This window comes from Oncorhynchus mykiss, chromosome 14 (assembly GCF_057628025.1).
Source record: "Oncorhynchus mykiss isolate SJ-2025 chromosome 14, ASM5762802v1, whole genome shotgun sequence".
Taxonomy (NCBI): domain Eukaryota; kingdom Metazoa; phylum Chordata; class Actinopteri; order Salmoniformes; family Salmonidae; genus Oncorhynchus; species Oncorhynchus mykiss.
Genome location: NC_143035.1, coordinates 10,918,196 through 10,932,418, shown reverse-complemented (window position 1 = coordinate 10,932,418; position 14,223 = coordinate 10,918,196). Strand labels below are relative to the sequence as shown.

Genomic DNA, 14,223 nt, shown 5'->3' with positions numbered 1-14,223 from the left:
CTCTCTTGATCCAGTTATGCAACAGTCCAGGCATGCGTTTGTAATATGAGCCTACAGTGCTATCAAAGATTGTTATAACTAACCCAAGATGGACCAGAGCCGGTTATTTCCAATAGGAGCCAATTTATCATAGTGGGCAGAACAGGTGGGCAGAGCCAAGCACGAGCTAGTGAGATCCTGTTCGCTCCTTCTAGCATTTATTTGCATATGTTCATTAGGGAATGCCTACATTGTGAAGTGCGCACGTGCAATAACTTAATTTGCCCTTGCACTCCTTCTAAACATCATTTTTAGAAACTTTGGCAAAGGGTAAAGTCCACAAAATACAGTCAACTCTGTTACAGATTCTAGTTTTGGAAACCTGAAAAATGTATGGAGATCAAATGTCAACTAAAAATTAGCAGAATGTCAGCAAAAATCCATCCTGCGCCATCTTCTCCCACTGGGCTTCCTTGCGACACCATATTTAGTGGTAAGTGGAAATACCAACTGGATTCTTCACATTTACAAATCCTGTGAAATATCTGGCTTGGGTTAGTCTAGGTTGTGACTACTGTTTCCTCAGTGCTGTAACAAACATGTAACTCGGACTACAGTCTGCCGTTTCTAAAATGAGTTGTTGGGGTTGACATTTAAGGCTTCCCCATGCGTTGGTTCAGCTGGCGCTTAGCCGAACCAAAACGAGTGCGCATGCATACTCCCTTAAAAAGACCGTCGCTTGAAAAACGAGAAAAGGCTGCACTAATATCGTGTCCATCTTGAGACGCCGTAGTATGTATACACACCTACTCAAAAGTCATTCATTTTTACGTTTTTCAGAGGCGATCTTCCATCTAACACATTTTTACATCTAACTAAGATGTTTGGTGCAGCATTTCTCAAGGGATTTTTTTTTGCATGAAAACGAGTCGTCTATCGTTGAATGACAAACACTTCATTGAAGAAACCCCAGCTAAAATAACTCTTGCGAAGACCAAAACGTCACAAAATGTCATAATATATGCACAAACTGTTTGGGAAGGGAAGCATGCAGACGCATTAAGCCTAATCCTGTCCTATGGCTGTGAAACCCCTTTCCCAGGCAGGTCTATGGTAATTCCACCTCAGTGACAGAGGGGTAAGCATGAGAGCACACTACACACCCCACGATTCAACTCAATGTTACGATTGAGTCACAGATTTAGTGACAGTCCAGTGAGCTAATATATGAAAGGGACTCAGAATACCTACTGGTGAAGTCTCTGCTCTCTGCTGTGAGATCAGTTCATATATACACTCAGCAAAAAAGAAAACGCCCTCTCACTGTCAACCAAGTTAATTTTCAGCAAACTTAACATGTGTAAATATTTGTATGAACATAACACGATTCAACAACAGACAAACTGAACAAGTTCCACAGACAGGTGACTAACAGAAATTGAAAAATAATAATGTGAAATAACAGTCAGTATCTGGTGTGGCCACCAGCTGCATTAAGTACTGCAGTGCATCACCTCCTCATGGATTGCACCAGATTTGCCAGTTCTTGCTGTGAGATGTTAACCCACTCTTCCACCAAGGCACCTGCAAGTTCCTGGACATTTCTGTGTGTGTGTGGGAGGGGACACACACACGGCCCTAGCCCTCACCCTCCGATCCAACAGGTCGCAGACGTGCTCAATAGGATTGAGATCCGGGCTCTCGCTGGCCATGGCAGAACACTGACATTCCTGCCTTGCAAGAAATCACCCACAGAACGAGCAGCATGGCTGGTGGCATTGTCATGCTGGAGGGGCATGTCAAGATGAGCCTGCAGGAAAGGTACCACATGAGGGAGGTCTTCCCTGTAACGCACAGCTTTGAGATTGCAGGCAATGACAAGCTCAGTCCAATGATACTGTGACACACTGCCCCAGACAATGACGGACCCTCCACCTCAAAAATCGATCCCGCGCCAGAGTACAGGCCTCGGGGTAACGCTCATTCCTTCGACGATAAACACAAATCTGACCATCACCCCTGGTGAGACAAAACCGTCGACTCGTCAGTGAAGAGCACTTTTTGCCAGTCCTGTCTGGTCCAGCAACAATGGGTTTGTGCCCATAGGTGAAGATGTTGCCGGTGATGTCTGGTGAGGACCTGCCTTTACAACAGGCCTACAAGCCCCAATCCAGCCTCTCTCAGCCTATTGCGGACAGTCTGGAGCACTGATAAAGGGATTGTGTGTTCCTGGTGTATCTCGGGCAGTTGTTGTTGCCATCCTGTACCTGTCCCGCAGGTGTGATGTTCAGATCCTGTGCAGGTGTTGTTACACGTGGTCTGCCACTGCGAGGACGATCAGCTGTCCATCCTGTCTCCCTGTAGCGCTGTCTTAGGCGTCTCACAGTATGGACATTGCAATTTCTTGCCCTGGCCACATCCACAGTCCTCATGCCTCCTTGCAGCATGCCTAAGGCAAGTTCACACAGATGAGCAGGGACCCTGAGAATCTTTCTCTTGGTGGTTTTCAGAGTCAGTGGAGTAGAAAGGCCTCTTAGTGTCCTAAGTTTTCATAGCTGTGACCTTAATTGCCTACCGTCTGTAAGCTGTTGGTGTCTTAACGACCGTTCCCCTGGTGCATGTTCATTAATTGTTTATGGTTCATTGAACAAGCATGGAAAACAAGCATGATTAAACCCTTTACAATGAAGATCTGTGAAATTATTTTGATTTTTACAAATTATTTTTGAAAGACAGGGTCCTGAAAAGGGGATGTTTCCTTTTTTTGCTGAGTTTAATTATTCCTTTTCCCATTCAGTGCTGGCCTTCCAAAGGTCTGTGGCGCGGATAGCCGACCTCTTGCCCCTGAGAAAGGTGCCCAGGCAATGAGCCCAGCATGAATCAGCATCCGCACCACACTTACTCCTAACTGAGTTACTGTCCTCTCTAGCGGGCCGGGCTGTGTCCCTCCTCTGAACAGACCCATGCTAAGGACATGTCATGTCAGAGCTCAGGATGAGAGTTACTGGCCATGGGCCGGGTGCACCAGCTGGGCGTAAAAAAGTTTGTCTTAAATGCAAGGTCTTGTTACAAGCCCTTAACCAACAATGCAGTTAAGAAAAATACCCAAAACATTTCCCAGACAAAATAACAATAGCGAGGCTATATACGAGACGGCCTACAGGGAGGAGGTAAGGGCCCTTGGAGTGTGGTGTCAGGAAAATAACCTCACACTCAATGTCAACAAAACAAAGGGGATGATCGTGGACTTCAGGAAACAGCAGAGGGAGCAGCCCCCTATCCACATTGACGGGACAGTAGTGGAGAAGGAAAGTTAAGTTCCTCGGCGTACACATCTCAGACAAACTGTGTGGGTGGACCATTTCAGACAGCGTGGTGAAGAAGGCTGAAGAAATGTGGCTTGTCACCAAAAGCACTCCCAAACTTCTACAGATGCACAATCGAGAGTATCCTGTCGGGCTGTATCACCGCCTGGTACGGCAACTGCTCCGCCCACAACCGTAAGGCTCTCCAGAGGGTAGTGAGGTCTGCACAACGCATCACCGGGGGCAAACTACCTGCCCTCCAGGACACCTACACCACCCGATGTCACAGGAAGGCCATAAAGATCATCAAGGACAGCAACCACCAGAGCCACAGCCTGTTCACCCCGCTATCATCCAGAAGGCGAGGTCAGTACAGGTGCATCAAAGCTGGGACAGAGAGACTGAAAAACAGCTTCTATCTCAAGGCCATCAGACTGTTAAACAGCCACCACTAACATTGAGTGGCTGCTGCCAACACACTGACTCAACTCCAGCCACTTTAATAATGGGAATTGATGTAAAATATATCACTAGCCACTTTAAACAATGCTACCTAATATGTTTACATACCCTACATTATTCATCTCATATGTATACGTATATACTGTACTCTATATCATCTACTGCATCTTTATGTAATACATGTATCACTAGCCACTTTAACTATGCCACTTTGTTTACATACTCATCTCATATGTATATACTGCACTCAATACCATCTACTGTATCTTGCCTATGCCGCTCTGTACCATCACTCATTCATATATCTTTATGTACATATTCTTTATCCCCTTACACTTGTGTCTATACGGTAGTAGTTTTGGAATTGTTAGCTAGATTACTTGTTGGTTATTACTGCATTGTCGGAACTAGAAGCACAAGCATTTCACTACACTCACAATATCTGCTAACCATGTGTATGTGACAAATAAAATGTGATTTGATTTTGATTTGACTTTGTTAATATATTGAAATCAAGTGGTTTTCCTGGATAAGATGCTTATTTCTCCTAATGAAAACAAGTTGCCTATTCCTGATTTAAATTAGTCTTTATGATCATTGCACATTCATAAAAACGGACTATACCGCTAGCACATAACAGTCTGTGGCTAAAATGCTGCTAGCGGAACTTGGTATCACGATGCCGCGCACGACAGAAACTTCCACATGTTCATTGATACTCTCATTTTTAATAGGGTCTGTTCCACATTTTGAGAGTTGAGACAAAGAGTATCGTTAGAAACTGTGAAGTGCTGTTCTATCACAGTACAATAACGTCTATAAGCGTTTCGGTGTCAATATAACTGATTCTGTTGGAACAAACCTCAAATGGAAATAGAGTTTAAACTGCTTATTGTCAGAGATGAAGAAGTTATCTTTCACCTTTGTTGCGAGTGGCAGGGGGAGGGGCTTGGTGTCTGTGTGCGAGTGGGAAGGTACACAGTACAGAAGGAAACGAGACCAAAAAGAGAGAATACTCATAAAAACCTTGATTCTTGTGATACAGGCATTTGGAACATTGCTTCTAAAATTAATTTTAAATAATAAAATGCAATTGATATATCGCCCAGCCCTACCTGGAAACACTAATTATTAAATTCAAACAAAATACCCTTTTGGGTGGATTCTTCTTGTTCGGTTTACTGGTTGAACGGTCGCTGAGATTATATTTGGTTATCAATGCAAAATAACCTACTTTGATGAACAGCCTATAGATCAGATCAAAGAATCAAGTGACAACACTGCCCGATAGCTCTGGAAGGTATGATATGGCACGTCTCAATTTTCAGGTAGTGCAAAAGTAAATAGAATGTCGGAGCATATTACAAGGAGCCTGACTTTTTGTGACGGAAAACGACATTGCAACAAATGCATCTCTGTAGAGCTTGCAGTAACTTTAAATTGAGGCGAATGCTCATGATGACAATCTTTAGTCTAGTTTGGTCATCTATTAGCACTGATCAAAACATTTTGCAAGCGTGTTAGCTATGTAGCCCAGTATAAAAAAAAATAGGGGGATTATTTTGCTCTTGGTCAAGCCTATATCTTGACCAATTGTCTGATTTTGTTTCACTGAATCTCCGTCTGTAGGCTAGAGTATGTGAGCGGAGCTGGCGCGAGGAGCGTGCCCAATCTGGCTGGAGTGTGGCTCCAATAGTGCTCACTTCAGGAGCTCAGGGCATGTGCAGCCCAGCATGCATTTGTAGTCTACTTGTGTGCTGGCATTGCCCCTTGCTTTAGCTACTGTCATGGAGTTAGCTAAATATTTTCATAAAGAAACTGATCAAACACACAGGTGCTAAATCAAGATGACTTACAAAGATGAGGACAAAGAGCAAGAGGGAGTGCGGTGATGTAGAGTCCACAACTAAAGACGTATTGTGGAATATGAAAAGATACGTATCCCAAAAGCATGGTGTACTTACTTCGTGAACATGCTAAAAGAAAGGACCGAGGTGGGTAGATAAGTGTGTCATCGTAGAAAAGTATTTATAACCAACAAATGTTTTATTTTTACTTTAAAAACGGAACATTTCATTCAGTGTTCTATTACCTATACAAATAGGCCCTAATTGATTTTGGCCCAATAGCCTGAAGCCACAGACTGTCCAAACTCGTGTTTCAAAAAATGTACTCAAAGGCAAAGTCATTTTTCCATTTCATTTGTATTTAATTCTAGGTCAATTTATAGAATATAAATGATTTAATCAAACAAAATGTAGTTGAAATGCTGACTGCTTTATGTCTCTACCAGCCTACTGTGTCGCCCTCGCAAATCCTTCACAATGCATTTCTTTGTAGGCTTTAGCCTTGAAATAATATAGCATAAATCCTTTATTTTTCATTCCTTCTTGGGTTCCCTGTCTGGGTCCTGACCTATTTAGTGTGTTTATATTATGTTTTATATTATGTTGACAAGTAGCCTTTTTGAAATGTGCGCTTCTTACATTCACCTTTATTCAAATTGATATGGTTTGATGGGTGATGGTTAAATTGTGATTTTAATGAATGTACCAAATTTGGAATTGTATTTTTTTCTTCTTCCTGTGAACAATGAGGGTTTCTTTGCGGAGTGGTTGGAAAGAACATGAAGCGCTGGAGCGGGTGCACTGCTCGATAGAGCGGGATTTCTAACTCCGCTCACATGCTCTTGGCTGTAGGCAAATTTGGTTATTTTACCTCTGGCTGGGCAAACAAGTGGAGGTGGTAGCTCATCATTTGTTTGCTAAATCTATCAGACACATTCAACATGTTATAACGTAGCATAAATCAAATGTATTATTTTGCTATTGACTCAAGCATAGGTAACTCGACAAACCCGCTGAGGTTGTGTAATATGAACACGAAACTCATTTCCTGTGGGTATCATGATGAGAATAGTCCCAAATGAACACCCTACACCTGCTACCTACTAGGCGTAGAATATACACCCAAGTGTAGCTCATAGAAGGGCTTACTCCCAGGTGGAGTAACAGGTATAATTTTTCAAGTCCGGCGTATAGCGAATTTTACGTTGGATGTAACGACCGAACTACGACCAACTGGTGCAACAGGCCCTAGAGCGGAGGTCAATTTGCCAACAGTCGTCCCATTGTTTAGGGCTGGTTAAGTACTGATTTGTGAGTGTCCATTGTCTAACAGTAAAAGCACAATACTACAAAAGGCGCTTGTATTGACAAGACTTGAGGCATTTTACATACAATATGGAAAATGCATTTTGGGAAATGTGATTAAGATATTGCTAGCTGTTCTTGATCAACCGAATCAACCAAAATCTCGAACAAATCTTTAATATGGAGGGAAATTACAGCCATTGGAGCTAGGGCTGTGGCCGCCATTAAATTTAAATCAGCCGGTGATTGACCGTTAATTAACATGCACATTTAGTATCTCCTGGCTTCCACACAGCCTACAAGCCACTGACGCAGACCTTTGGAACATATACATTTTAAAAAGTCTAACAAAACTATGTAACATAGCCTACACCTTCACAATAAATCAATTATATATTTTGGACAGGTTTAAAGAAAAATGATATGAAATAGACTACATTTTCTTCATAAGAACAGAATTGCATACTCAGAGTTCCTTATGTTAGGTCCTGATCTGGCAATACCATTTGGCTGTGGGCTACACTAGCTCATTTAGGAAACACAATTTGATTAGAATTCCGAGGCACTGTATTACTTCATATTATGAAGAATACAATTGAACAAAGCTGAATAAAATAAAGGATATTTTCTCCAAATGATTTGAGGGAGTGTGCATGTGGCTATTCTGTGTTGAGCAGTTAACAAAAACAAAACAAAAAAAAAATAATAGGTACTCCTATATGCTTAGAGTTCTTAATGTAACTTTAGTTGTTCTACAAGAGTTGGGCTACACATTTAGATTTTTAATACATTGTAAGGATGCAACTAATGAGGATTCTAAAAAAGTCATTTGAAAGGCATTTTTTGCGCAGGCTGTACACACGTCAGTCTCTCATTCACAATTATTTTATTTTTTACCCCTTTCTCTCCCCAATTGGTAGTTACAGTCTTGTCCCATCGCTGCAACTCCCATACGGACTCGGGAGAGGCGAAGGTCGAGAGCCATGCGTCCTCCGAAACACAACCCCGCACTGCTTCTTGACAATGCTTGCTTACCCTGGAAGCCAGCCGCACCAATGTTTCGGAGGAAACACCTTACACCTGGCGACAGTGTCCGTGTGCCCGGCCCACTAAAGGAGCCACTAGAGCGCGATGGGACAAGGACAACCCAGCCGGCCAAACACTACCCTAACCGGACGACGCTGGGCCAATTTTTCACCGCACGTCACTGTGATGCAGTGCCTTAGACCACTGCTCCACTCGAGAGGCCCTTGCTCTCATTCACAATTTGACAAGCACTTAATGCCTCGAATTTCCCAGCGGCATCCCCTTTGTGTGGCTGTAATGACGCCTAAAAAAAATCCATGCCTTTGGGGTAAATATAATAATTCCCTTCTCGCTGAGTGCTCTGAAGCCCCTCTCACTCACATGGCTCTCCATAATGTGATCGGTTCTTTCTCACAGGCTACAAGTGAAGACAGACATCACAGACGCAACTGCACGTGTCCACATTTACATTTCGTCAGCCAACAAGATGAGTAGGCCTGACAAACAGCAAAAGCACTAGCCTATGTCAATCTACTATCCCCCGTAGTACAAAAGTAAACCTATTTTATTCTGTGCGAGAAATAAATATTCCAAACATAGTCTGGGACAATTATGGGATGCAATAGATCCCAAATGAATACAAACACTAGCATCAAAAACCCTTTATTTTTTACGCAATTGAGGATGACGGAACATATCAGAACGTTTAGCTTAAAATGTTGATAGCCCAATAGTTTATTTCTTCACATTATAAGCACGGCAATGCGTACACGGCAGTAGGCTTTAAGAGCGAATGTTCCATTAGCAGGAAAACACCATTATCAAAAGTGACAGCAAATGTGATTATGCATGTAATGATTTTATAATAAAAGGCGCATTTTAATGGTGAGGACACCTTCTTCCCCAAACTTGAAACTCACTCACTCAACTGCTTATGAATGTCAGTTGGGCTCTACACCCCTTGTAAAGCAGATTAATGTGCTTAATTTTAAGAAGTTATTTGGCCACCACCTTATCAAAACATATAGGCCTATGGGCTAGGCTACATGAGGTGTGCAACTAGGATTTTTTTTTTAAAAGAACAAAAAAGACATTGATGACCAGAGTAAGGCAAGAAACAATCACAAGTGATAGGCTGGTGACCATCAGACTATTCTTGATTTAAGCTCATCTTTACATATATTATTTTGATTTAGAATGGACCATTACCATGCACCTATCTCCAACCAGGGGCAGAGGACAAATACACCTACACTTAAATAGCAAATGGAGGATGCTTTTTCATGCCAGCCAGGTAGGCTATACCAGATAGAAAGCATGCAGAAAATATTTATTTTAAAATAAGTGTTGTAGTTGAGTCACGATTTTCATGACTCACCCATTGGCGACTCAACTTCTCCTGACTTGGATCTGCACGTTGACTGCTCTTGGTGAGCTGTAACCACCAGTCAACCAATTTAGTTGACTGGTTAAGAAACACTGCTTTACAAAATTTCAAACAATACCAGTATTGCGTTTTAATAGTAAAACAGTCTAGCTATGTCTCTCTCCCCTTGAGTATAGACAGACGGGTTGGTTGTTTGGCAACAGAACCAACGCGTGCGCAACTATGGAGCCACACAGGCAGGGTTGGCTTAGCTTGTTGACATGTAAAACCTTATTGCTTGTCCCAATGTGTGCGCATAGTTTGACGTTCTTAGGTCTATAAAATAAAGTAGGCTGGTACTTGGACTTCTGCCAAAGGGACTCGACTACAACACTGAGAAATGCGAACATTGTTATAGGCTAATATGAGCCAAACAAAACAGCACTAGCCATGGCAAAATGCATAGAATTTCAGGAAATTCTTAACGGAAAAATGTGTTGAACTGTAACGTTAGAACATTAGCTTTGTAACATTTCTAGTAGGTGGTAGAGCGTTAGTTTAATCTTCCTCCAATGAATTCTGGAGATCAAAATAACGTCTACCAAATCGGTTCATTTTTAAACGTTGAGAAGACGTTACTTTTTTGCTAACATACTGTATGGTCCCTGGACTGGGCAAGAAAAGTAATTTAAAAAAACTAACCTAGCTTTTCTGCCAATGAGCAAATATGTCTACAAATCAATAAGAACAGCAGTAATTTAGATATGCTCTACTTTGGATATTACAAGCCCTTGCGCTATAATTCAACATGTGTACCTAGCTGACGAATAAGTCTACCTACAGTAACACTTTTAGCTACCCTCTTGACACAGCCAACAAGCTAGACTGCGTCTGTTAATTCATCTGGCTAACTAACCAGGTAGTTAAGTTAATGAACTAGCCAACTAAATTAGGTATCTACCTTTGGTGGAAGCTGGCGAGCCGAGGGTACATTGCTAGCTAAAGTAACTTAGCGGCATAGAATCTAATGTTACATTAGTTTGTATCTAGCTAATTCCACATTGACCCTTGCATCGGCCTTAGCTAAGAATAGCATTTACCAAAGGGGGAAAACAGGAGCTAATCCACGTAGCAGGCTTAGCTAATCAATTGAGTTTACCACGCAATTTGGATGGGCAACAGAAAACCATACCTAGCTATAATGGCAAGTTACTGTCGTTAACCGAATCAGAAAGGTTGCAAGACGATAACAAAAGACACGTACCGACAACGTGTGTGCCTGGTTCCAATGACATTCCAGTGTATTATTTACGAGAGAAAAGTTATTCCTGTTCATTTCCTCACCTCTTTTCGGTGCAATTCTGTGTTACTTCACAGCCCGTGGTACATTAATGCCCATCCCCCCTCCACATTTGGGTGATGCTGAGAAAGTTCCTGTTTTTCCACCTTTTCCTTTCTTCCCCTACTACGTTATTAGCAAGCTAGCTATTTCCTCGCGCACGCTCTGTATTTATGTTCGCGTCCTTCTGCCGGCCTTCACTCCGGTTTTCTTTGTTTCCTTGTTCCTTCCCGAGTACAGTGACCACAAAGACGGATACACTGCACACAGGGGCTTGGACTTGAAATAGGGGAAAGGACAACACAGCCCTTCGGTTACCCGACTTGCAATTGGCTCTACACTTCACCCTGGATGTACAGCGAATGTAAGCGGAATCTGAATCCCGCCACAAGCAGCCAATCACACAACGCTCTATTACTGTCCTCATTTGCAAACCAGACTCTTCAAGATAACAAAACCAGACCAGGTAAGGGCTCCATGTTGTCAAGCTTATAGCACTGCAGTAGTTTAAACATATTTGGACACGTTTCATTTACATGTCACGTGGTTCTGAAACATTGGTTTTATTATAGTGTACACTGAACAAAAATATAAACGCAACATGTAAAGTGTTGGTCCCATGTTTCATGAGCTGAAACAAATAATCCCAGAAATGTTCCATACACACAAATCTTATATCTCTAATTTTGTGCACAAATTTATTTACGTCCCTGTTAGTGAGCATTTCTCATTTGCCAAGATAATCCATCCACCTGATAGTTGTGGCATATCAAGAAGCGGAGTAAACGGCATGATCATTACACAGGTGCACCTTGTGCTGGGGAAAATAAAAGGCCACTCTAAAATGTGCATTTTTGTCACACAACACAATGCCAAATATGTCTCAAGTTTTGAGGGAGTGTGCAATTGGCATGCTGACTGCAGGAAGGTCCGCACCTCTCTGGTTAAGAGGGATTGGGTTAAATGCGGAAGACTGTTGAATGCATTCAGTTGTACAACTGGCTAGGCATCCCCCTTTACGTTTTTATTTTTTCACCAAAGTTGTTGCCAGAGAATTGAACGTTAATTTCTCTACCATAAACCGCCTCCAAAGTAATTTTAGATTATTTGGCAGTACGTCCAACAGGCCTCACAACCGCAGACCACGTGTATGGCGTCCTGTGGGCGAGCGGTTTGCTGATGTCAACATTGGGGACACTGTCCCATGGTGACAGTGGGGTTATGGTATAGGCAGGCAGAAGCTACGGACAACAAACACAACTGCATTTTATCGATGGCAATTTGAATGCACAGCGATACCGTGACGAAACCCTGAGGCCCATTGTCGTGCCATTCATCTGCCGCCATCGCCTAATGTTTCAGCGTGATAATGCATGGCCCCATGTCACAAGGATCTGTACACAATTCCTGGAAGCTGAAAATGTCCCAGTTCTTCCATGGCCTGCATACTCACCAGACATGTCACCCATTGAGTATGTCTGGAATGCTCTGGATTGATGTGTACGACAACATGTTCCAGTTCCCGCCAACATCCAGAAACTTCGCACAGACATTGAAGAGAAGTTGGACAGCATTCCACAGGCTCCAATCAACAGCCTGATCAACTATGCAAAGGAGATGTGTCCCGCTGCATGAAGAAAATAGTGGTCACACCAGATACTAACTGCTTCTCTGATCCACACCCCTACCTGTGACCAACAGACGCATACAGTATCTGTATTCCCAGTCGTGAAATCCATAAATTAGGGCATCATTCATTTATGTCAATTGACTAATTTCCTTACATTAACTCAGTAAAATATTTGAAATTGTAGCATGTTGCATTTATATTTCTGTTGAGTATATATTTATATTAGTAGATCTACACTTTAAAGTAAGAAATACAAATACTGTAAGCGCTGGTTTGCTTAACTAGACCACCTGTATGCCCCTCATGTAACTCAGTCTTCAGTAAGACCAAGATGATTATTCAGCACATCTGTTCCACAACATAAAGATCAAGATGACTTTGAAAGTAGAAGCAAGAATGAGCTGTTTGTGCAGTTGCTCAGCAGCCCCCTACTGCACATAAACTGACTTGAGGTTGCTTTGGATGACAGCGACTAAAATGTAAAGTATGTGGGTTACACCCTGACTAGACCAGACACGTTGTGTGCGCAAGTGATGAAAAATAAATGTACACATATACTTAACAAAAATTTAAACGCAACATGTAAATTGTTGGTCCCATGTTTCATGAGCTGAAATAAAAGATTCCAGAAATTTTCCATATACACAAAAAGCTTATTTCTCTGAAATTTTGTGCACACATTTCTTTACATCCCTGTTCAGGAGCATTTCTGCTTTGGCAAAATAATCCATCCACCTGACAGGTGTAGCATATCAAGAAGCTGATTAAACAGCATGATTAACACACAGGTTCACCTTGTGCTTGGGACAATAAAAGGCCACTTTAAAATGTGCAGTTTTGTCGCACAACACAATGCCACAGATGTCTCAAATTTTGAGGGAGCGTGCAATTGGCATTCTGACAGCAGGAATGTCCACCAGAGATGTTGCCAGAGAATTGAATGTTAATTTTTCTACCATAAGCCACCTCCAACATTGTTGTAGCAAATTTGGCAGTATGTCCAACCGACCAGACAACCGCAGACCACGTGTAACCACGCCAGGACCTCCACATCCGGGCTTATTCAACTGCGGAATCGTCTGAGACCAGCCACCCGGACAGTTGATGAAACTGTGGGTTTGCACAACCGAAGAATTTCTGCACAAACTGTCAAACTGTCTCAGGGAAGCCCATCTGCATCCTCACCAGGGTCTTTACCTGACTGCAGTTAGGAGTCGTAACCAACTTCAGTGGGAAAATTCTCACTTTCGATGGCCACTGGCACACTGGAGAAGTGTGCTCTTCATGGATGAATCCCAGTTTCAACTGTATCGGGCAGATTTCAGACGACGTGTATGGCGTCGTGTGGACGAGCGGTTTGCTGATGTCAACGTTGTGAACAGAGTGCCCCGTGGTATTGGGGTTATGGTATGGGCAGGCATAAGCTGCGGACAACAAACACATTTGCATTTTATCGATGCCAATTTGAATGCAAAGAGATACCGTTATGAGATCCTGAGGCCCATTATCGTGCCATCCATCCATCCCCATCACCTCATGTTTCAGCATGTTAATGCATGGCCCCATGTTGCAAGGATCTATGCACAATTCCTAGAAGCTGAAAATGGCCCAGTTCTTCCATGGCCTGCATACTCCCCAAACATGCCACAATGTTTGGGATGCTCTGGATCGACGTGTGCAACAGCGTGTTCCATTTCCCACCAATATCCAGCAACTTCGCACAGCCATTGAAGAGTGGGACAACATTCTACAAGCCACAATCAACAGCCTGATTTTTGATTTTTGGTGTTTTACCTCTTTTTTTTAACCCAATTTCAATCTTGTCTCAATGCTGCAACTCCCCAACGGGCTCTGGAGGCGAAGGTCGAGTTATGCGTCCTCCGAAACATGACCTGCCAAACCACGCTTCTTAACACCCGCCCGCTTAACCTGGAAGCCATCTACTCATTGGTTTTCACGAGCAT

At 42.7% G+C, this 14,223-nt stretch overlaps 1 protein-coding gene across 9 annotated transcripts in view; it reads right to left on the bottom strand.

Moving 5' to 3' along the window:
• LOC110488767 (discs, large homolog 3 (Drosophila)) overlaps positions 1 to 14,223 on the bottom strand; it is a 143,819-nt gene that overhangs the window by 15,319 nt on the left and 114,277 nt on the right. The window lies entirely within an intron of this gene.